Source organism: Pleurodeles waltl, chromosome 4_1 (assembly GCF_031143425.1).
Source record: "Pleurodeles waltl isolate 20211129_DDA chromosome 4_1, aPleWal1.hap1.20221129, whole genome shotgun sequence".
NCBI classification, from domain to species: Eukaryota; Metazoa; Chordata; class Amphibia; order Caudata; family Salamandridae; genus Pleurodeles; species Pleurodeles waltl.
In genome coordinates this window covers 466,742,795-466,764,912 of record NC_090442.1, presented here as the reverse complement: position 1 = coordinate 466,764,912, position 22,118 = coordinate 466,742,795, and positions in this window count along the sequence as shown.

The window sequence follows — 22,118 nt, the reverse complement described above, 5'->3', positions numbered from 1 at the left end:
GTCAATAGTCTCACTGAGGGCAGCAAGGCTGACTGGGGCAGGGCCTGAGGTGCCTGGGGCAAAGGAGATGCCCACCCTCCTGAGTGAGCGGGCACGGGAAACACTCTGAGGGGCTGCTGGGAGGGTGGTGCTGGTACGGAGGTGGCGGCTGTACCTGTTGTTGGGGTTGCACAGAGGTGTCCGCCACTGCCAGGGAGCTTCCATCGGCGGAGGAGTCGCTGTCAGTAGTGTCCCCTCCTGTCTCCGTCCTGGTGCTCCCATCGCCCTCCTCCCCACTGGTGCCCTTACCGTCGGTGGATTCAGCCTCCAGGCCCATGTGGGATGTAGCTCCCTCCGTTGCCAGTGCCTCTGCTCCTCCGCCAGATGATGCTAATGCACACAAGGACAGGGTGACAAAACAATAAGGGGGGGAGAGACAGAGGATACACTTGGTCAATAAATCAAGAAACAAAAAGAGAGGGACCGGGAGGTTAGTGGTCCAGTGTACAGTCTCCCAAACAAAGTTCCTAGAAAAATAAAGGTACACTCTTCCAATAATTAGGGCAACGGGGGACCTAATTCAACAGGAGCAAGAGCCCTCATGCATCACATTGGATGACTGGCTTCATCATTGGGACAGCTCCTCGTTAGGCCGGTGCTGCAATGCCTAACGGGCTCCCCGAAGGGGGCTCTTAACCGTATTGCTCTAATAGTAGCGGTGGAATCAAATCTTGCAGGAGGAATACCAAATTTGTAGTATCCGAGCAATAAAGGAGAGTGTGGAAATATTAAAATTGGTTATCCATGAAAGTATATTAATCATAAATTTTAATCAAAATTAGTAAGATGGAGACCAAGATTAAAAACGAAGTGAGATTCTAAAAGTGAGTTGTAATGCTCACATACTCCCAACAATGATGCAAGAGGATAGAACCCTTTTTGGTACCTCTAGTCAGATCTACATGTTTCGCGTATAATGGTCCAGCCGGATCCAGCGACGCTTCATCAGGACCAACAAGAATTTTAACTTCTCCAAAAATATTTTTATGTATAAGCCCAACTAGGGGAAGGAATACAAAGACAGTCACTTACTTTTTGTTTGTCTATGCTTTGTCAAAAAAGGTCGCCCATCCCCGGTAACAGGAAAGGGCTCCTTGGAATCAACTGTCAGGAACTGGAACTGACAATATTCGTTGTGTCGTTCGTAGGTTCTTTTACCTACCCGCCTGACAGCGTCCCCATAAAACTTGGTCAATGCCAGCAACAACACTACCGTTGGCATACACAACACACAGGGATCATCCCTATGCAGTAAGCCATGCACTACATGGGATACATTGCCCAACGCCATTAGCTGCACACCTGAAACCAACAGGACCCTGCCCAGTAGTAGATGCCCACTAACACTATTGAGGTTGGAGTGCTTCAGACCCTGCCCAACAAGGGACCTACCCTGCCAGTTTGCCCTGGCCTAACGGCACCCACAGCCCACATCCCCCACTCAGGTACAACCTTAACATGCACAAAGTCATGATTCAGAATCTGTACTCACCCCCTTGTGGCTGCTGTGATGCCTTTAAGCACCCATCCAAATCCGGATAGGCCACCGCCAGGATGCGGAACATCAGGGGGGTCAGGGTATGATGGGCACCCCTTTCTCATTGGGAGGCCAGCCCTCCGCCGTCTTCCTTGCCCAGCGGTGCAGGTCCTTCCACCGTTTGCGGCAGTGGGTGCTCCGCCTGTCAAAGACCCCCAGGGTCCGCACCTCCTTGGCGATGGCACGCCAAATACCCTTTTTCTGATGGGCGCTGACCTGCAGGAAAATATGCATAGAAAAAAGGGATTAGTCATACCGTCCAGTCTGTTACACTCATGGCCCACAATATCCCTCCCATCCCCTTACGCTCAGACATTGACCACCAGACATGCAGCACTCTGTCCAGGACCCCTCAGCTCCCCTACACGAGGCTTACACACACAGCAATCCATACATTCATGGCCCACGCATCATGCTCACAGTGTACTCACCTGTTTGTCTGGAGGACCATAGAGTAAAGTGTACTAGGGTAGCACCCCATCCACCAGCCTCTCCAACTCCACTGAATTGAAGGTGGGGCCCTTTCCCCAGACACTTGAACCATTGTCGCTTCCGGACACAGGTCACAGCAGCACTACAGTGTAGGTCCTCTCCTGTTGAAGGTCAGGTAGCAAGTGAGTGAACAGATAGAAAATGGTGGTCACGTCCACGGCGGTGCGTACAGTCACCACCGGTGTACATCGCCATTGGCTCCTGGAACCCCTAGGACCCAATGATAACCAATGTGAAGTTGCCCGGCGGTCATCGACCACCGACCGCAGCGGCACATAACGCCAGCGGAATTACCTCATTTCCACCTGTCTCTCCTCACAGGTCAGACAGCCGCCATTTCAGGGGGGCACAGGCGATGGCAACTAACTGCATCAGAGCAGGCATTGACACATCAACTGACTTTCTTATTCACATACTGTTTCTGTAAATGAAAAAATGCATTTTTAATTTCACATATGTGTGAATATGACCCTCTGCTCACCGTTTTCCACCCTAGAGTTCAACCGCTGAGGATGAATAGGAGATGGAGACATCCTCCGTGTACAGACCCCTGTTGGACCTGGCGACAATGGAGGACAGACACATTATCCGTACCTACAGACTTGATAGGGCCACAATCCACGAACTGTGTGCCCTATTGGAGCCAGACCTGATTTCAGCTATCTGCCAGCCCACAGGTATCCTCCCTCTAGTGCACATCCTGTCAGTGCTCCATTTCCTGGCAAGTGGTTCCTTCCAAGCAACAGTGGCCATGGCATCAGGGATGTCTCAGCCAATGTTCTCAAACGTGTTGACCAGAGTGTTGTCTGCCCTGCTGAAACACATGCGCAGCTACATCGTATTCCCCTAGGTGGAGGATTTGGCCACAGTGAAGGCTGACTTTTATGCCCTGGGAAATATCCCCAACATCATTGGTGCCATTGACGGTACACATATAGCATTTGTCCCCCCTCCCCCAGGAGAAATTAATAAATGTTCAGGAATAGGAAAAGCTTTCACTCTCTGAATGTGCAGATGGTGTGTTTGGCGGTCCAGTACATCTCCCATGTGAATGCCAAGTATCCTGGCTCTGTGCATGATGCCTTTATCTTGAAGAATAGCAGCATTCCATATATGATGTCTCAGCTCCAGAGGCACCGGGTGTGGTTAATAGGTGAGCCCATGGTCCCCACCGAGTTGATGTAGGTATATGGGTGTGGGGTTGTCCCTAAGGGTGAGTGTGTGTCTAACAGGTATCTCTCGATATTTGCAGGTGACTCTGGTTACCTGAACCTCTCATGGCTACTGACCCCAGTGCGGAATGCCATGATAAGGGCAGAGGAACGTTACAATGAGGCACATGGGCGAACAAAGAGGATAATTGAGAGAACCTTAGGCCTCCTGAAGGCCAGATTCCGGTGCCTCCATCTGACAGGTGGATCCCTGTACTACGCACCCAAGAAGGTGTGCCAGATCATTGTTGCATGTTGCATGTTGCATGTTGCACAACCTGGCCTTGAGACGCCAAGTGCCTTTTCTGCAGGAGGATGAGCCTGGAGATGGTCTTGTGACAGTGGTGGAGCCTGTGGATAGTGATGAAGAGGAGGCAGAGGAAGAAGATGGGGACAACATAAGTTCACTTATTCAACAGTACTTCCATGAGCACACAGGTAAGGCACTGTAACTTCACTTTCCATTGCAGTTTTGTGTTAGACATTGAACATGGCAGCCTGATTTCCCTATGTCTATGGCCACTTACTGTACCCTTTGACATCTCTATTTTCAGATCTCTGTGCCCCACTCTGGCTCCTGGTGTGTTTACAGCTGCCCACTACAGGTCATACCAATGTGTATATAACTGTACATTTGAATTGCAATGTTTACAGCTTGATAAACTAATACATATTTCAATCATTTGACAGACTCCATACTTGTATTTGTTCCAAGGGAGTTTATTAATATCCTAATAAGTGGAGGGGGTATTGCAATGGGCTGGGTTGCTCATGGAGGAAAGTCCAGGGTAGAGTCCAGTCTATTTGTATCACAGGTGCATTGTTCAAGGGGGCATAGGAAGGGGAGCAATGGCAGTACAAGGTGGACAGGGTGACTGAGTGGGACACAAGGGTGACATTCAGGGGAGTCTTATTTCCTGGTGGGGTTCTTGGCAATGTTCTCTGCCTTCTGCCTGGATCACAGGGACCGTTTGCAGGGTGGTTTTCCTTCTGCAGGGGGTAGGGTGCTGGTGGCCTGTTGGTCCTGTGGCTAGGCCTCCGGTCCACTAGTGCCAGTGGAGGTGGAGGGCTGTTCTTCGGTGTGGTTTGTGTCAGGGGCCCATTGTTGTGCCACTGCCTCCCTCATAGTGTTGGCCATGTCTGCAAGCACCCCTGCAATGGTGACCAGGGTGGTGTGGATGTCTTTCAGGTCCTCCCTGATCCCCAGGTACTGTCCCTCCTGCAGCCGCTGGGTCTCCTGCAACTTGTACAGTATCTGGCCTATGGTCTACTGGAAATGGTGGTATGCTCCCAGGATCCCTGCAAGTACCTCGTGGAGAGTGGGTTCCCTGGGTCTGCCCCCTGTCGCACAGCAGTCCTCCCACCTTCCCTGTTGTCCTGTGCATCTGTCCCCTGAACCGTGTGCCCACTGCCACTGACCCCAGGTCCCTGATTGTCTTCGGTTTGTGGGGTTGCCTGGGGTTCCTGTACTGGTGGACACACTGCTGATTGACTTGTCCTGGGGACAGAAGAATGGGCCCGCTGGGTGGGTGCTGTGGTTATGTTTCCTGAGGGGGGAAGCTCTGTGGTGGGTTGGGACTGTTGCAGGGTAACCGACTGTCCAGAGGTCCCTGATGGGTCCCTGATGGCCAGGTTGGTCATCGTGATCCAGGCTTGCAGAGCTGCTGTCATCACCGTGGGCCTCTTCTGTGGGGGGACTGGATATGTCTGGCACCTCCTCTCCGGTGACGTTTAGTGGGGGTCCTGTGGGGATGTGAATGCAGTGTTATAGTATCTGCATGTGCCATCTTGTATATGGATATATTTGCCTCAATGGTTGTTATTAGCAAGGCACGTTTGGATTGAGTGAGATGTTATTGGTTTGGCTAAGTAATTGTCACTACTGTGCATGCTGTGGTAATGGGTGTCCATGCAGGTCTGAGATGGGTGTCAATGCATTGGTGTTGCATGCAGGGCTTGGTATTGGGATGGGTGGGTTGTGATAGTGGGGTATATGTGAGGTGGTGGAGTGATGGGGGTGAGGGTATGGGTAGGTGTTTGTGCTGGTATGCAGGTAGGGTGGGGGATATAGTAGTAAAGATTTGACTTACCAGAGTCCAGTCCTCCTGATACTCCTGCAAGGCCCTCAGGATGCATGATCGCCAAGACTTGCTCCTCCCATGTTGTTAGTTGTGGGGGGGTGTCCACCGCCAGTCCTCTGTACGACTACCTGGTGTCTTGCAACCACAGAACGCACCTTCCCCCGTAGGTCATTCCACCTCTTCCTGATGTCATCCCTTGTTCTTGGGTGCTGTCCCATGGCATTGACACTATCCACGACTCTCCCCCATAGCTCCATCTGCCATGCAATGGACGTCTGCTGCACCTCTGATCCGAATAGCTGTGGCTCGACCAGGATGATTTCCTCCACCATGACCCTTAGTTCCTCCTCTGAAAACCTGGGGTGTCTTTGTGGTGCCATGGGTGTAGTGTGAGTGGTATGTGTGAGGGTGTGTGGGGTGATGTGTTGGGGTGTGTGCTGTGAGGTGCATGGATGGTGTATGGGTGATGGTGTTATGTGGCTCTGATTCAGTGGGTGCTCTTGGCTTGTAAGGGGTTGTGGGTATTGTGGGTGTGTGTTTTATATTGGATTGGGTGTGTGGTGTGTATGTGTGTCAGGTGTGTATAATTTGAGTTGTCCAATGTGGTGTAGTTTTGTTAGTGTGTGTGTGTATTTTGAGCGCAGCGGTATGTACCGCCAATGTTTTACCACGGTTGAATGACCGCCGTGGTGATTTGTTGGTCATGATGCTGTGGGTGTATTTCTGTTGGTGTAACGGTGTGGGTTTTGGTACCGCCAGTTTATCAATGACCTTTGGTGTGGCGGACTTGTGTGGGTGTGGCGGATTACGAGATGTGGGTTGTAATACCTGTGGAGGATTTCTGCCGCGGCCACAGTATGTTGCCGGATTTACCGCCAGGGTTGTAATGAAGGCCTAAATGTTAAATTAGTCCTCAAAAGTCACTAGCCTCAAAAGGTTACTTGAGTTCATAATTGACCAGTGCAAATCCAAAGTTTAGGCTGACTGCAGGAGAGAGTAGGCCAGCTACAGAACACATGCAGGGTCCACTGAAAAGGTACCTTTGATGGAGCAAAGCATCGGCATTGAGAGCACGATGCGTCGATATTTTCAACGCAGTCGGGTCACTGTGTCACCAACGGGCTTTATTGAAGAGAATGCAAAGCATCAGCATTGAGCCATGCAGGCTGTGGATCCAATGTCATCGAACAGCCTCTGCACCGGCATCAAAAAGGCAATGCAACAAAATTTTACACGCGCTCTGAGTGACATGTCGGTTTTTGCAGGAATCAGCTGCAGAATTACCTTCTGAGACCCAGGACTGGAGAGGATGTCCTCAGGCAAGGGTAGGACTCACAGATGGTATAGTCCAGCAGCACCAGGAGAGTTGCAGGGAGTCTTTGAAGTCCCTGAGACTGCAGGAGAACAGGGAGCAAGCCAGCAAGCCCTTGGAATCACTCCGGTTCAGCAGGATAGGTCCAGTCCTTGTCCTCAGCAGAACAGAGATCAGCAGGCAGCAGGACAGCTTAGCAAAGCAAAGAAGCAGTTCCTTAGAACTGTCAGTCCAGACTTTGCAGTAATCCTTACAACACAGCAGTCTTCACTCCAGCAGACATCTTCCCAATTCCAGTGGTGATCTCATTTGCTAGGGTCAGAGCCCCAGTGCGTATACCGAAAAATGTCTTTCAAATGGGGGTGACTTCAAAACATCTCCTTGAAGTACACAAGTACTCCTTTCATCCCAGCTCTGGCTCCAGACTACCAGTTGGGTGTAATCAGTCCACTCCACTTTGAAGTTTAAGTGTGACCTTCTCCCAACATTCCTGCCCAGGAAGATCTATCAACATGCAGATGAATGCAGATGGAGTTGAGTGTCCTGTGCTGTGGCTGTCTGGAGGTAATGCCCAAATGTAGCTGTCACCCAGCCTAGTCCAGACGTGTATTGGAGACAGGCTATCAGGCACACAGAGCAGTCAGAGCATAGAAATGCCCACTTTCTGAAAGTGATTTTCTTGAAAAAGTAATAATAGATCATGCTTCACCAGTAATGGGGATTTATCATTACGATATCAAAAATGATGTAGCAACTCCTTTTTGATCATGAAATACATCTCAAAAACATTAAGGAATTCCCAATGCTGGCCTATGAGAGGAGAAGGACTCACAGAAATGAAAAGCAACTTGGAAGTGTTTCATTACCAGGACATGTAAAACATAAAAGTACATGCCCTGCATTTTACTTACATAGCACCCTGCCCTATGGGCTACCTAGAGCTTACCTTGGGGTGATGCATGTATCAAAAAGAGGAGTTCAAGGTTTGGCAAGAGGATCTCAATGCCAAGTCAAAGTGGCAATGAAACTGCAAAAACAGGCTTTGCAATCATATGCCTGAGACATGTTTACAGGGCTACTTGAGTGGGTGGCATAATCAGTGATGCAGGCCTACTAGTAGCATTTAATTTACAGGATCCAGGAGATAGTATACAACTTTACAAGGCACTCACAAATAAATTAAATATGCCAAATGTGGATACACCACTGTTACAGTGTTTAGGGGAGAAGCATATGCATCTTACCTCTAGTTAGCCATAGTAAAGTCTGCAGAGTCCTAAGGCCAACAAGAAGATACAGCAGTGCACTCCCGAGTCTTAAATCAGTAGCTAGTAGTCCAAATGGGGCAACACATGGGGGGAAACCTAGAGAAAAAGCTTGTTTCCCAACACTGTCTTTTGGAAAACATTGCGTCATCTGTCCTTCCTGTTATACCTGATCATGGTGATTCATAGCACTGCAATCCTATCTTGATCCCATATTTTTGTGTCTGACCAGTCTTTGACATGAAAGTCGTCAATCAGTATAATATTTAATCTCTCATTATTGGGGAATTTAGGGGGTCATTACAACCCTGGCGGACGGTGTTAAAGTGGCGGTAATACCGCAAACAGGCCGGCGAAAAAAAAAAGGGAATTGTGACCGTCGCGGAAACCGCCAACATAGACAGCCACTTTAACAGTCCGACCGCCATGGCGGTACAGACAAGCAGCGCGGCGGTGACCGCAAACAAACAGCCGGAAGACAAAGTACCGCCCACAGTATTACAACAGGCCAATCCGCCACCTTTTCCGGGGCAGATTCACCGTGGATAAAAACACGGCAGAAACAGCTTTTGCAATGGGAAAACGCTCACCTTAACACACTCCACGAGGACGGAGCGCACCATGGATCCGGAACTCCAAATACTCCCTGCGCTTGTCTTCCTGCACCTCTACGAACATCAGCAACGGCGGCCCCGAAGACAACGGTGGGTACTGCACTTACGACATAGGGGAGGCAAAAGTCAGGGACACACACACGCAACACCCCCACCCCCACCCGACCCTCACACACTACAACACACACCAATGCATTTCCAAACATCACAGTAAGAACTCACAACCCCCCCGGAAGAATGCAAAGACAAAAAGGAAGTCAGTACAACCATTGTAATGTATCAAAATACAGTAAGCTCATATATATATAAATATATACACATTCCAAATATATACATCACGATTAGTAGTGCAGGTATGCACATTTCAAAGTCCGTGGACCACTGGGCCCAAAATGCATGGGCGAGGCCCACACACGATACCTGTCCTCAAACGGAGAGAACACTGCAGGGGCATCAGATCGAAATACAACAGGCACCTCAGGGGGAAGGGAAGGGGGGGCACCTCAGCCGGATGACAGCACCACGCCAGATCCACGACGGGGCTCCATGCCCATTGATGTATCCTGGGGAGTGCAAAGCCACAGTCTCACAAGTCTTTTAAGTGGGCGGTTTGCCCACTGTACCATCCTGGGGAGTGCAAAGCCACAGTCTCTCAAGTCTTTTCAGTGGGTGGTTTTCCCACTGGACCATCTTGGGGAGTGCAAAGCCACAGTCTCTCAAGTCCTTTGAGTGGGTGGTTTGCCCACTGGACCATCCTGGGGAGTGCAAAGCCACAGTCTCACAAGTCTTTTCAGTGGGTGGTTTGCCCACTGCAGCATCCTGGGGAGTGCAAAGCCACAGTCTCTCAAGTCTTTTCAGTGGGTGGTTTGCCCACTGTACCATCCTGGGGAGTGCAAAGCCACAGTCTCACAAGTCTTTTCAGTGGGTGGTTTGCCCACTGTACCATCCTGGGGAGTGCAAAGCCACAGTCTCTCAAGTGGATAACAGTCTCCACTGGTTCTGGAGGGGGACTGGTGCCCAGAGTGCATCACGCTCCCCGTGACGGTCTCAGTTCCTTCACTGCCCCTGCCACTCATGGGCAAACGATGCTTGAGTTGGCGGTCCTTGCCCTGTTCAGCGGTGCTTTCCATGGCGGTCTTTGCCCTGTTCAGTGGTGCTTGCCCTGTTCAGCGGTGCTGTCCATGGCGGTCTTTGCCCTGTTCAGTGGTCTTTGCCCTGTTCAGAGGTGCTTGCCCTGTTCAGCGGTGCTTGCCCTGTTCAGCGGGGCTTTCCATGGCGGTCTTTGCCCTGTTCAGCGGTGCTTGCCCTGTTCAGCGGTGCTTGACTTTGCTGTCTCTGACCTGTGCAGCGGTGTGTGCAATGGCTGTCCCTCATTGCCCAGTGGGGCTGGGGCTGCTGGGGCCCTCCTGGGCACTGACTCTGGCGGTGGTCTCCGGACCAGTGACGATTGTGCTGCCCTCCTGGGCACTGACTCTGGCGGTGGTCTCCTGACCAGTGACGATTGTGCTGCCCTCCTGGGCACTGACTCTGGCGGTGGTCTCCGGCCCAGTGGCGTCTTGGGCAGCGGGGAGGATGGCGGCCTTCTCTGCCGTGCTGCTCTTCCCAGGCTTTGGAGACTTCTTCTGCCCCTTCACCACCTTGGGAGGAGTCACAGCTGACTCGACACTCCCCCCTGGACCCTTGTGGGCGGCTTTGCCGGCAGGAGTCTTCACCCTCTCCCGTCGGGCACTGTCCAACTTCTGGTGCTTCACAGTGGACGGACTGGCAGTGCTTTGACTCCGTGTCACACTGGCTGCCCTGGTGCCCGGTGCACTCCACATACCTCTAACAGGCACCACTGGTACCAGAATCTTTTTGGCTGAGGTGCTACTGGGGGACCTATGAATTTGAGGGGGGGGGTGATGGGACAGAGGTCAAGGTTGCTCAGGAAAAGTTTCTGATGAACACTGGGACGGGTAGCTGGAGGGGGTCTGGGAGTGGAGGAAGAGGAGGTGGTTGTAGGAGGTGTAACTTTTGATGCTTTGGGTACAGGTGCATGTTCTGGAGGCTGTCGTGAGGTGGAATGTTGTTGGGTGTGTGTGTGCCCATGTTTGTGTACTTTGGGAGGGGGCGTCACAGACACACTGGGAGAGGACACAGGGGACGTGTAAATGGTAGTGGGGGTGGTGAGTGCAGGTGAGTGGGGTGTGGTGCTGGGTGTTCTGGTGCGAGTCCTAGTGGCTGTAGTGGTAGTGTATGCAGGTGAGAGTGTAGACGACACTGGGAGGGAGGAGGGAGACAACGAGGAGGGGGACACAGTGGAGGCAGGGGATGTTGCTGTGCCTTATGTGGGTGATGCTTGTGTGAGTGCCTGTGGGATGTGTGGTGCCTATGTTTGCCTGAGCTGCCCTTGTGTGTTGACGTGTGTGCAGGCTGGTCTGATGGTGTGCTTGGGATAGGCAGAGGTACAGGGGATTGGGCCTGGGTGGAGGAAGTTGGAGGGGGGAGGCTAGACACAGGGACAATGGCTGCCATCAGTGCTGAGGCCAGAGATTGCAGGGTTCGATGATGGGCAGCCTGACCAGAATGAATGCCCTCCAGGAATGCATTACTGTGTTGCAACTCCCTTCCTACACCTTGGATGGCATTCACAATGGTAGACTGCCCAACAGTGAGTGACCTGAGGAGGTCAATGGCCTCCTCACTGAGGGCAGCAGGGGTGACAGGGGCAGGGGCTGAGGTGCCTGGGGCGAAGGTGATGCCCACCCTCCTGGATGAGCGGGCACGGGCGAAGGCTGAAGGGCTGCTGGGAGGGCGGTGCTGGTAGGGGGGGTGGCAGCTGTACCTGTAGAAGTGGGGGGCACAGATGGTGCCGCCACCACAAGGGAGCTCCCATCGGAGGACGAGTCCATGTCGCTGTTTGCTGATCCGCTGACCGCCGTGAAGCTCCCCTCGCCCTCCGTCCCACTGGTGTATTCCGAGTCCGTGGTGTGGCCCTCCATGGCCATGCGGGACGCAGCCCACTCGTGCTCCGGTGCCCCTGTACCTCCGCCTGATGATGCTGATGCACAAAAGATCAGGGAGAGCACAAAAAGGGGTGGGGAAACAGAAGAAAGACAGGTTGAGTGCATGGCTTACCGCTACCGTTGGCGGACAATACAGACACAGCAGCCCCCTGCACTACGCCATTTCCTGGGATATGGCCTACATGGCTATGAGTGTCATCTGCCCACATAGATGACACAGGGGCATGTATACCTGTACTTGGCACTCTACAGAGGAGGGGTGGAGTGGCACATGGCCTGCATTACGGAGGGGCCTAGCCTACGGAACTCGCCCTGGCCTAGGGAAACCCACAGCCCTCCTCCCCCACCCAGACCCCTCCACTGCGCGCAAAGTCATGAGAATGTGAGTGTACTCACCCCCTTGTGTCTGCTGTGATGCCCTCATGCGCCCATCCAACTCAGAGTAGGCCACCGCCAGGATCCGGAACATCAGGGAGGTCATGGTGCGACGGGCACCCCTCCCACGTTGGGAGGCCATCCCCAGCTGAGCCTCCGCCGTCTCCTTGGTCCAGCGGCGAATGCCCTCCCATCTTTTACGGCAGTGGGTGCTCCGTCTCTGGTGGGCCCCCAGGGTCCGGACGTCCTTGGCGATGGCACGCCAAATACCCTTCTTCTGGTGGACGCTGACCTACATCACATGTACAGGGGAAGAAGAGAAGAGAAGTCATTTCCAACTGCACCGTCGTAGTGAGTGGCCCACATCCCTGCCCTTGCCTGTGGCACATGCATTCACACTCCTTCATGCTTGCATAACTCAGCCCCCTTCCTACTTACATCCAGCCCTCTCCACCCAGGCATAGCCCATACAACTTGCACCCTATGTACTCACCTGTTGGTCTGGAGGACCGTAGAGTAGCGTGTACTGGGGGAGGACCCCGTCCACGAGCTTCTCCAACTCCTGTGCAGTGAAGGTAGGGGCCCTTTCCCCAGACACACGTGCCATTGTCTCTTCCAGACCGAGGTCACAGCAGCACTTGCAGTGTAGGTCCCCTCCTGTCGAAGATCAGGTATCGAGTGATTGAACAGATAGAAAATGGCGGTCACGTCCGCGGCAGTGACGTCCGCGGCGGTGCGTATCATCACCGCCGGCGCACTTCATCATTGGCTCCTGGGTTCCATAGGGTCCAATGTTAAACAATGCAGAATTGCGCCGCGGTCTTCGACCGCCTACCGCGACGGCGTACAACGCCAGCGCAGTTACCTCACATCCCATTGTCCCACTTTAGAGGTCAGGCAGCCGCCATTTCAGGGGCCCACATGGCTTCATTTACAACTGATTCACACATACCTAGGCCTGGACTCAACACACATACAGGAAGATTTTTGTATTTTGTGTTGTGTTCTGTGTAGCTGTGGGTACATACCTCAGAATTGGTTGACTCTGTGGTTGTTGTTGTCCTTACTAGGCACCGTCAGCTGGGACATGTGAGGAGATGGCGGAATCCTCCCGTGTACCGACCGCTGGTGGACCTGTTGACAATGGAGGAGCAACATTTAATCATCACCTACAGGTTTGACCGTGCCACAATCCAGGAACTGTGTACCCAGTTGGAGCCAGACCTGAGGTCACCAATCCGCCATCCCACAGGAATCCCCCCTCAAGTGCAGGTGCTATCAGTGCTCCATTTCCTAGCAAGTGAGTCATTTCAAACAACAGTGGCCATGGCATCAGGGATGTCCCAGCCTATGTTTTCCAACGTGTTGTCCAGAGTGTTGTCTGCCCTGCTGAAACACGTGAGGAGCTACATCGTTTTCCCTCAGGTGGAGGATTTGGCTACAGTTAAAGGTGACTTCTATGCCCTGGGACATATCCCTAACATCATAGGTGCCATTGATGGGACCATGTGGCTTTGGTTCCCCCCCCACAGGAGTGAACAGGTGTACAGGAACCGGAAGAGTTATCATTCGATGAATGTACAGATGGTATGTTTGGCAGACCAGTACATCTCGCAGGTAAATGCTATGTTCCCTGGCTCAGTGCATGACGCCTACATCCTGCGGAATAGCAGCATCCTTTATGTGATGGGTCAACTCCAGAGGCACTGTGTGGCTATTAGGGGACTCTGGTTACCCCAACCTGTCATGGATATTGACCCCAGTGAGGAATCCCAGGACCAGGGCAGAGGAAAGCTACAATGAGGCCCATGGGCGGACTAGGAGGGTGATCGAACGCACCTTCGGCCTCCTGTAGGCCAGGTTCGGGTGCCTCCATATGACAGGTGGTTCCCTATTCTACTCACCAAGGAAGGTGTGCCAGATCATCATCGCCTGCTCTATGCTTCACAATCTTGCTTTGCGACGCCAGGTGCCTTTTCTGCAGGAGGATGGTCCAGATGACGGTGTTGTGCCAGCTGTGGAGCCTGTGGACAGTGATGAGGAAGAAGCAGAGGAAGAAGACATCGATAACAGGGACTCTGTCATACAGCAATATTTCCAGTGACACACAGTTGAGAATTTTTTTTTTACTATTACATTTACTTTCACACTACTACCTCTATCCTGTCTGTCAATTTGAAGCAGTATTTGCTAACTGAGTGGTACATTTCCATTACGGTTTCACAGGTGTGGTTACCAACGGGTGTCATTTGCTTGCATCCTTCATGGGCTTGTGATGTGTGACATAGGTATGTTGACATTAAATTTTCAAACGGATTTTGTCATTGTCATAGATAATACATATTTTCAAAATCACAGACTGACTCCAGATTGTTTTGTGGTTCAAGGGTGTTTATTGAAGTGCTAATTATTGGAGGGGGTGGCAAAATGGTGATGGGTGATGGTGGAGGAATATCCATGGCAGAGTCCAGTCTATTAGTCTCACAGGTGCACTGCCCATATGGGCATAGGAAGTGTAGCTGGGACAGTTCCAATCTGGACAGGGTAACAAAGTGGGACAGTGGGATGACAATCAGGGTGGTCTCATTTCCTGCCGGGGTCTTGCCATCTTGCTCTGTCCTGTTCCTGGATCTCAGGGACCGCTTGCGGGGTGGTTCTCTGTCTGAAGGGGGTGGGGTGCTGGTGTGGTGGTCCTGTGGCGGGGCATCCTGTCCACTAGCGCCAGCGGAGGTGGTGGGCAGTTCATCGTCCAGGCAAGTGTGAGGGGCCCCTTGGAGTGCCATGGTGTCCCTCATGGTCTTCTGTATGTCCTTTAGCACCCCTACGATGGGGCCCAGGGCGGAGCTGATGGTTCTGAGCTAATCCCTGAACCCCAAATACTGTTCGTCCTGCATGCGCTGGGTCTCCTGAAACTTGGCCAGGACCGTAGCCATCGTCTCCTGGGAGTGGTGGTATGCCCCCATGATAGAGGAGAGGGCCTCGTGGAGAGTGGGTTCCCTTGGCCTGTCCGCCCCTGTCGCACAGCAGCCCTCCCAGTTCCCCTGTGTTCCTGTGCCTCCGTCCCCTGGACCGTGTGCCCACTACCACTGCCCCCAGGTCCCTGTTGTTGTTGGGGTGGTGAGTTATCCTGGGTTCCCTGTAGTGGTGGACACACAGCTGATTGACGTGTCCTGGGTACAGAGGTATGGGCCCGCTGGGTGGGTGCTGTGCTGGTGTTACCACAGGGTGGAAGGTCAGTGTTGGGCTGTGCCTGTGCGAGGGGAACCGACTGTCCTGAGGCCCACGATGGTCCGGGATGGTCATCTGGATCCAGTTGGCCAGAGCTGCTGTCATCACTGTGGGCATCTTCTGTGGGTGGGGTAGAGATGTCTGGACCCTCCTGTCTGGTGACATTACGTAGTGGTCCTGCAGGGGTATAAAAGCATGATTATTGCATCTGTGTGTTTCATGGTGTGCAATGGGTGGGTGAGCGTGTACCCCAGTGCTAGCATTCCTGTGTGGGGGCTTGTGTGATGATGGTTAGGGGGTGTTATGGGTATGTGCAGTGGGCATGCTTTAGTGATGGGTGTCCATGCTTTGTTGTGTCATGCAGGGCTTGGTGTTGGGATGGGTGGTTTGTGTTATTAGTACATTAGTGAGGAGTTGGAGTGATAGGGGAGGGGGTGAGGGTGGGGGTGTGTGATAGCATGCAGGTAGGGTGGGGGATATGATAGTTAAGATTTGACTTACCAGTGTCCATTCCTCCACCGACTCCTCCGAGGCCCTCTGGATGCATAATGGTCAAGACCTGCTCCTCCCATGTTGTTAGTTGTGGGGGAGGAGGTCCGCCGCCAGTCTGCTGAATCGCGATGTTGTGCCTGGAGACCACGTAACGCACCTTCTCCCGTAGTTCCACCTCTTCCTGATGTCCTCCCGATTTCTTGGGTGCTGTCCCACTGCGTTGACCCTGTCGACTATTCTTCGCCATAGCTCCATCTTCCTAGCTATAGAGGTGTGCTGCACCTGTGATCCAAATAGCTGTGGCTCTACCCGTACGATTTCCTCCACCATAACCCTGAGCTCCTTCTCCGAAAACCTGGGGTGTCTTTGACGTGCCATGGGGTGGTGTAGGTGATGTGTGTGGGGTGTATGTGGTGATGAGTGTGGTGATGTGTAGTGGTGTGTGGTGTTTTGTGCGTGGATGTTGTGTGGGTGATGGTGTTGTGTGCCTCTGTGTGGTGGGGTTGTCTATTGCTGTGCTCTCTCTCTGTCGCCTTCGTCTTTAATTTTGGGTCGTAGGGGTTTGTGGGTGATGTGGGTGTGTGTTTTATATTGTGTTGGGTGTGTGGGAGTGGTGTTTGTATGTGTATCAGGTGTGTGTGTATTTTAAATTGTCCAATGTGGCGGTGTTTTGGAGATGTGTGTGTATTTTGAGCGCTGCGGTGTGTACCGCCAATGGAATACCGCGGTTGAAAGACCGCCACGTGGATTCGTGGGTCGTAATAGTATGTGCGTGTTTCTGTTGGCGTGACGGTGGGGGATTTGTTTTCGCCAGTTTATCACTGACCTTTGGTGTGGCGGACTTGTGTGGGTGTCTGAATTTCGGCGGATTCCGAGATGTGGGTTATAATAGCTGTGGCGGAGTTCCTCGGCGGTGTATTGGCGGTCTTCTGCACGGCGGTAAGCGGCTTTTACCGCCAATGTTGTAATGACCCCCTCGGTCTTCTACTGTTCAAATCTATCTTTCTTTCTAGCAATAGGACTTTGGAAGTTCCAGTGACCTACCTTTGAACCCATTAGATCAGGGATACTCAAAGTACGGCCAGGGGGCCTCATGCGGCCCTTCTGATTTTTTATTGCGGCCCCCTGGTGAACAGTTGCACTGGGCTGCTATTCACTTGACAGTACAGGAACAAACAGAAAGCTGCGACACAAACCAATATACTTTATTTACATGTTAATTAAAGTAACAATATAGAAGAAAAGGTGTCCTAGACAACCTCTTATTAGAAACACCTTTAGTTTTAAAGACATCTTGCACTTAACATGCAGAAACATGATCAACTGCAAACTTTTAAAATGTGTATTTTATCAACATGCATGAGCATTGTACTTTAGAAGATAAGATTATTTCACTGCTTTAGAGGAATTAGCAGTGACAGTTTTCAAACATGATCTTAGAAACATTCATGCCGCCCCATTTGGAAAACAATGCCATTATTGAACCAAGAGGCAACTCATTTGTCAGGTGCACTTTGTGCGTAGTCTTGTTATATAATTGGAACAACGTCACAGTTTTGTACAGCACACATCCTGAATTCGTATGTGTCAAGAGTCTCTTGTATGTGGTAGTAAAGAAAAGGAAGGAAAGTGAAATCAACCAATTGCCTAGGATCACAAAATTTGGTTAAGGGGGGATGATAACCAGGTTTTCTGGTTTCACATTTTGTAATTCACCGACCAAATCAGTGTCTCTTTCCCTCTCATGTTTAACATTAGATGCTAATGCTTTGACTTTAATTCTAGGGGCATGAGAATAGAGCATTGATAGCACTCAGAAGTCATGGGAAGGCTCATTTTGTTGTACATACCATACAGCTGCTTTGCGTCCCCGTACGCCAACCTTTCATCACCCCAACCCTCCCTGTGCTGGCATCTGTGCGGCCCGCAGGCATGCCACAGACAGAACTTTGTAGCCCCCAGGGAAATGTTTGCGAGTACCTATGCATTAGATAGTTATCCCTGTTCCTATTGTTGGCTTACACAAACGTCTGGTGACTATTGCCTCAATTAAATGTGTTGTGAGCTGGGGACCCTAATTGACCATGAAGCAAACTTACATGTATAGCCACATAATGTGGAACTTTGAATCGGTATATAGTCTGCACCCACATTTTGATAATAGGATGGACATTTCATTTCTAATCTGCATTCCTCTGAGAAAGCAAAACATATTTTGTTGGAAATTAGGTGCACTTATCTGTGATATTTACAGTCTTATAGTTTCATTCTTGTTCTCACTTTTTGTAACCTATGGTCCAGGATCCTAGGATAGTAAGCCTGTCACAATGCCAAGGCGCTTGATCTTGATGGGATTGCAAATCTGATATTCCTCGTCCATCACTAATTCATGCCCATTTTGTAGAGGTTTTGCAGTTTCTAGGGCAAATTTCAAGAGAATTTCAATAATAAACAATTGCAAAATGTAACATGGATGTTCGCCCATACATTTTTTCCACACTATTACTAGTATTGGGGACTACATTCTTAGGTTTTTGTGCTTGACATCTTCAAAAAAACGTCTGCAAATACACCTTCGATGTTCAGTCACAGTGGTTTCAGAATGGTATGCCCATAATGAGATGTATTTCATATTTTTACAGCTTTGACAAATTAAAAGGGAGAGAGTAGCAATGTCTCAGTTAGCTCCAGGTGTTTTTCATTACGCCAAAGATGTGCCCTGGATCTTTCTTTTCTACCTTAGCTTGACACAGTAAGAGCACTAATTGGGAAGCCAGAATGAGAGCGGGACAATAATCCATTTATGAAGTCAGAGGAGTGGAACTATATTTTCTGATACAGACAAGCTTGATTTCAATGCTTATACGCAAGGATGTTTCACTCCCAAGCTGTCACGGCTGTGATGGGGAAGAGTAGAAGTTGGTGGAATATCATGCTATTTAGCCATTACTTGCCATTATTTATGTCTTGTATTGATTCAGCTGCTGGGCCAGGTAAGGACACAATGGAGCATTAACTCATGACTTTAGGTGGTACTAATATTCTTTTTTTCAGGCTGTTCACGGTGTTTTGGTGCGGTTTAGTAATTTTGAATATTTATATAGTTGATCAGCAAATTCTCATTTTGCTATGTGGGATATTGTTTTATTGACTAATGAGATATAAACTATTAGAACACATTGCTTGTAATAGTAAATATTTATATTCCATATTTACATAAAATCATTTATAATTGAAAGTCAACACAAGAAACAGTAAAGAAAATATCACTAAACAGGTAATAAAACAACTACATTGTCCTTGAAACCAATAGAAAATTGTGCCCTGGAGAGTTCTTATAGTTGCAGCTTTAAAAAGCAGGCCTAAATATGTTACTAAAGACCCCTAACTAGGGCAAAACCAGTTCTTGGTTGCTTTTGTTCCAGTTCAGGAAGGACCTGACCTGGTAGTTCAGGCTGGACTGTTCCCATTAGGCACAAAAAGAGGGTGCAGTTCCTCATAGAGAGGGTATAAGGCTGTCAGAAAATCATGGCGGGTAGGCCAGAGGGATCTGGAGATTCTGAGTGATCGAATCTGAAAGCTTGAGGCTGTCTTTCTGCTTTTATTTTCAGCAGGTCAGATCTTGACTGTCCTGCACCACAGATGGAGCAGTCGAACTGCTTACTATTGAGATCCCTTGTTTCCTTAAGAAAAGAGGGGATATTTTTCTCCAGAGGTTGTTAAAGGTAGTCACTGAACTTCAAGGTGTTCCAAGAGGGAGTTGATGCTGGAAAGAATCAGTCTGCTGGGGGAAGAGGGATAGACCCCTTTATGAATCTTTAGCATAACATAAAATTAGGTGCTTTGGCGCAGGGCTGTTAAAAAATTCTGCCTCAATTTTGAGAATTCCATACTTGAGATTCCGCTGTGGTGACTATGGCCTTAATTCTTGTCATGAGTCTTACAGTCGGCTCTCTATCAATCTTTAGGGAGAACCTCTTATCAGCTAGTTGATGGAGGCTGTTGTAAATGGGTTTTTTGGTTGGCAGTCAGGTTACCCCCTGTCCAAGCAAAAACCCTCACTCTAGTCAGGGTAAGTCACACACAATCCAAGATTATCCTGTGCCCACCCTCTGGTAGCTTGGAACGAGCTGTCAGGCTTAACTTAGAAGGCAATGTGTAAAGTATTTGTGCAATAAATCATACAATACCACCATATAGCACCACATAAATACACCACACAGTGTTTAGAAAAATATATAATATTTATCAGGATAATTGTAGGTCAAAACGAATAAAGTTGCAATGTGAATTTGTAGAGATATCACTGAAAAGTGATATAAAGTGTCTTAAGTCTTTCAAAAGCAAACAAAGTCTCTTTCAAGCACAAAGTACCTGGTTTGGAGTGGAAAATCTCCTCAGAGGGCCACAGAAAAAGAGATACGTGGAAAAATGGTGTGTGCGTCGTTTTCTCCCCAGCACACACGGACTTGCGTTATTATTTTTCACGCTGGAAAGTCGTGCGTCGTTTTCCGGCGCGCGGACAGTCTCTTTCTGTGTATCACGGGGATTACCAGATGTCCCGGTTCTGTGCCTGGATTCTCCTGCTTGTTTTCCGGCTGCGCGTCGTTCTGCGGGGCTGCGCGTCGTACTTTTGCTCTCACGGCAGACGTTGCGTCGATTGCTCCTCTGGAGGTCGGGCGGCGTTGTCCTTGCGAGGCCGTGCGTCGAAGTTCCGGTCGTCCCGAAGGCATCGCATCGATCAGCGTCAGTGTGGGGTGTTTTTCTCGCCGCGGAACAAGCTGTGCGGCAAAACTTTTTAGTCCTGAGACTTCAGGGAACAGGAGGCAAGCTCTATCCAAGCCCTTGGAGAGCACTTTCACAGCCAGACAAGAGTTCAGCAAGGCAGCAGGCCAACAGCAAGGCAGCTGTCCTTAGTAGAGAGCAGTCAGGTGAGTCCTTTGAGCAGCCAGGCAGTTCTTCTTGGCAGGATGTCGTTTCTGGTTCAGGTTTCTTCTCCAGCAAGTGTCTGATGAGGTAGGGCAGAGGCCCTGTTTTATACCCAAATGTGCCTTTGAAGTGGGGGAGACTTCAAAGAGTGGCTAAGAAGTGCACCAGGTCCCCTTTCAGTTAAATCCTGTCTGCCAGGGTCCCAGTAGGGGTTGTGGCAGTCCTTTGTGTGAGAGCAGGCCCTCCACCCTCCCAGCCCAGGAAGACCCATTCAAAATGCAGATGTATGCAAGTGAGGCTGAGTACCTGTGTTTGGGGTGTGTCTGAGTGAATGCACAAGGAGCTGTCAACTAAGCCCAGCTAGACGTGGATTGTAAGGCACAGAAAGATTTAAGTGCAAAGAAATGCTCACTTTCTAAAAGTGGCAATTCTAGAATAGTAATATTAAATCCAACTTCACCAGTCAGCAGGATTTTATATTACCATTCTGGCCATACTAAATATGACCTTCCTACTCCTTTCAGATCAGCAGCTACCACTTCAATACTGTATGAGGACAGCCCCAATGTTAGCCTATGAAGGGAGCAGGCCTCACAGTAGTGCAAAAACGAATTTAGGAGTTTTACACTACCAGGACATGTAAACTACACAGGTACATGTCCTGCCTTTCACCCACACAGCACCCTGCTCTAGGGGTTACCTAGGGCACACATTAGAGGTGACGTATATGTGGAGTAAGGGGAGGTTTAGGCTTGGCAAGTACTTTTAAATGCCAAGTCGAGGTGACAGTGAAACTGCACACACAGGCCTTGCAGTGGCAGGCCTGAGACAAGGAAAAGGGGCTACTTAAGTGGTTGGCACAACCTGTGCTGCAGGCCCACTAGTAGTTTTTAATCTACAGGCCCTAGGCACATAGAGTGCACATTACTAGGGACTTATAAGTAAATTAAATAGTCCAATCACGTATGATTCAAGGTTACCATGTTTTAAGGGAGAGAGCATATGCACTTTAGCACTGGTTAGCAGTGCTAAAGTGCGCAGAGTCTAAAAGCCAGCAAAAACAGTGTCCAAAAAGTGGAGGGATGCAGGCAAAAAGTTAGGGGTGACCACCCTAAGGCTGTCAGGTCTAACAGAGGCATTAATGGTTGTAGTCTATAGTATTGAGAATGACAATAGAGCCGTCTTTGTCTGCAGGCTTGATTATGACAATGGAATCCGTGAAGAGTGTCCTTACTGCCTTCTGTTCTTGGGTAGACATACTGTAGAAGAGTGAGGGGGCATCCAGTCCTGCTACTTCCTTTAGGCGAACTTGCACACACGTAAGAACTTTGTTAGTTGGTATCCCAGTGGTGGGGGTAAACCTGGATGTAGCTCGTAGACCGGAGTCGCTGGTCTTAGGTGCAGTTTTTTCCTGAAAGAGCTTGCAAAGTCCGATCTTTTGGAAGAAGGTATGTAGTTCATTGATTAGGCAAAATTTGTCTTCATGTGGTGTGGGCATGAAACCTAGGCCTTTCTGGAGGACGGTGTTCTCAATGGGT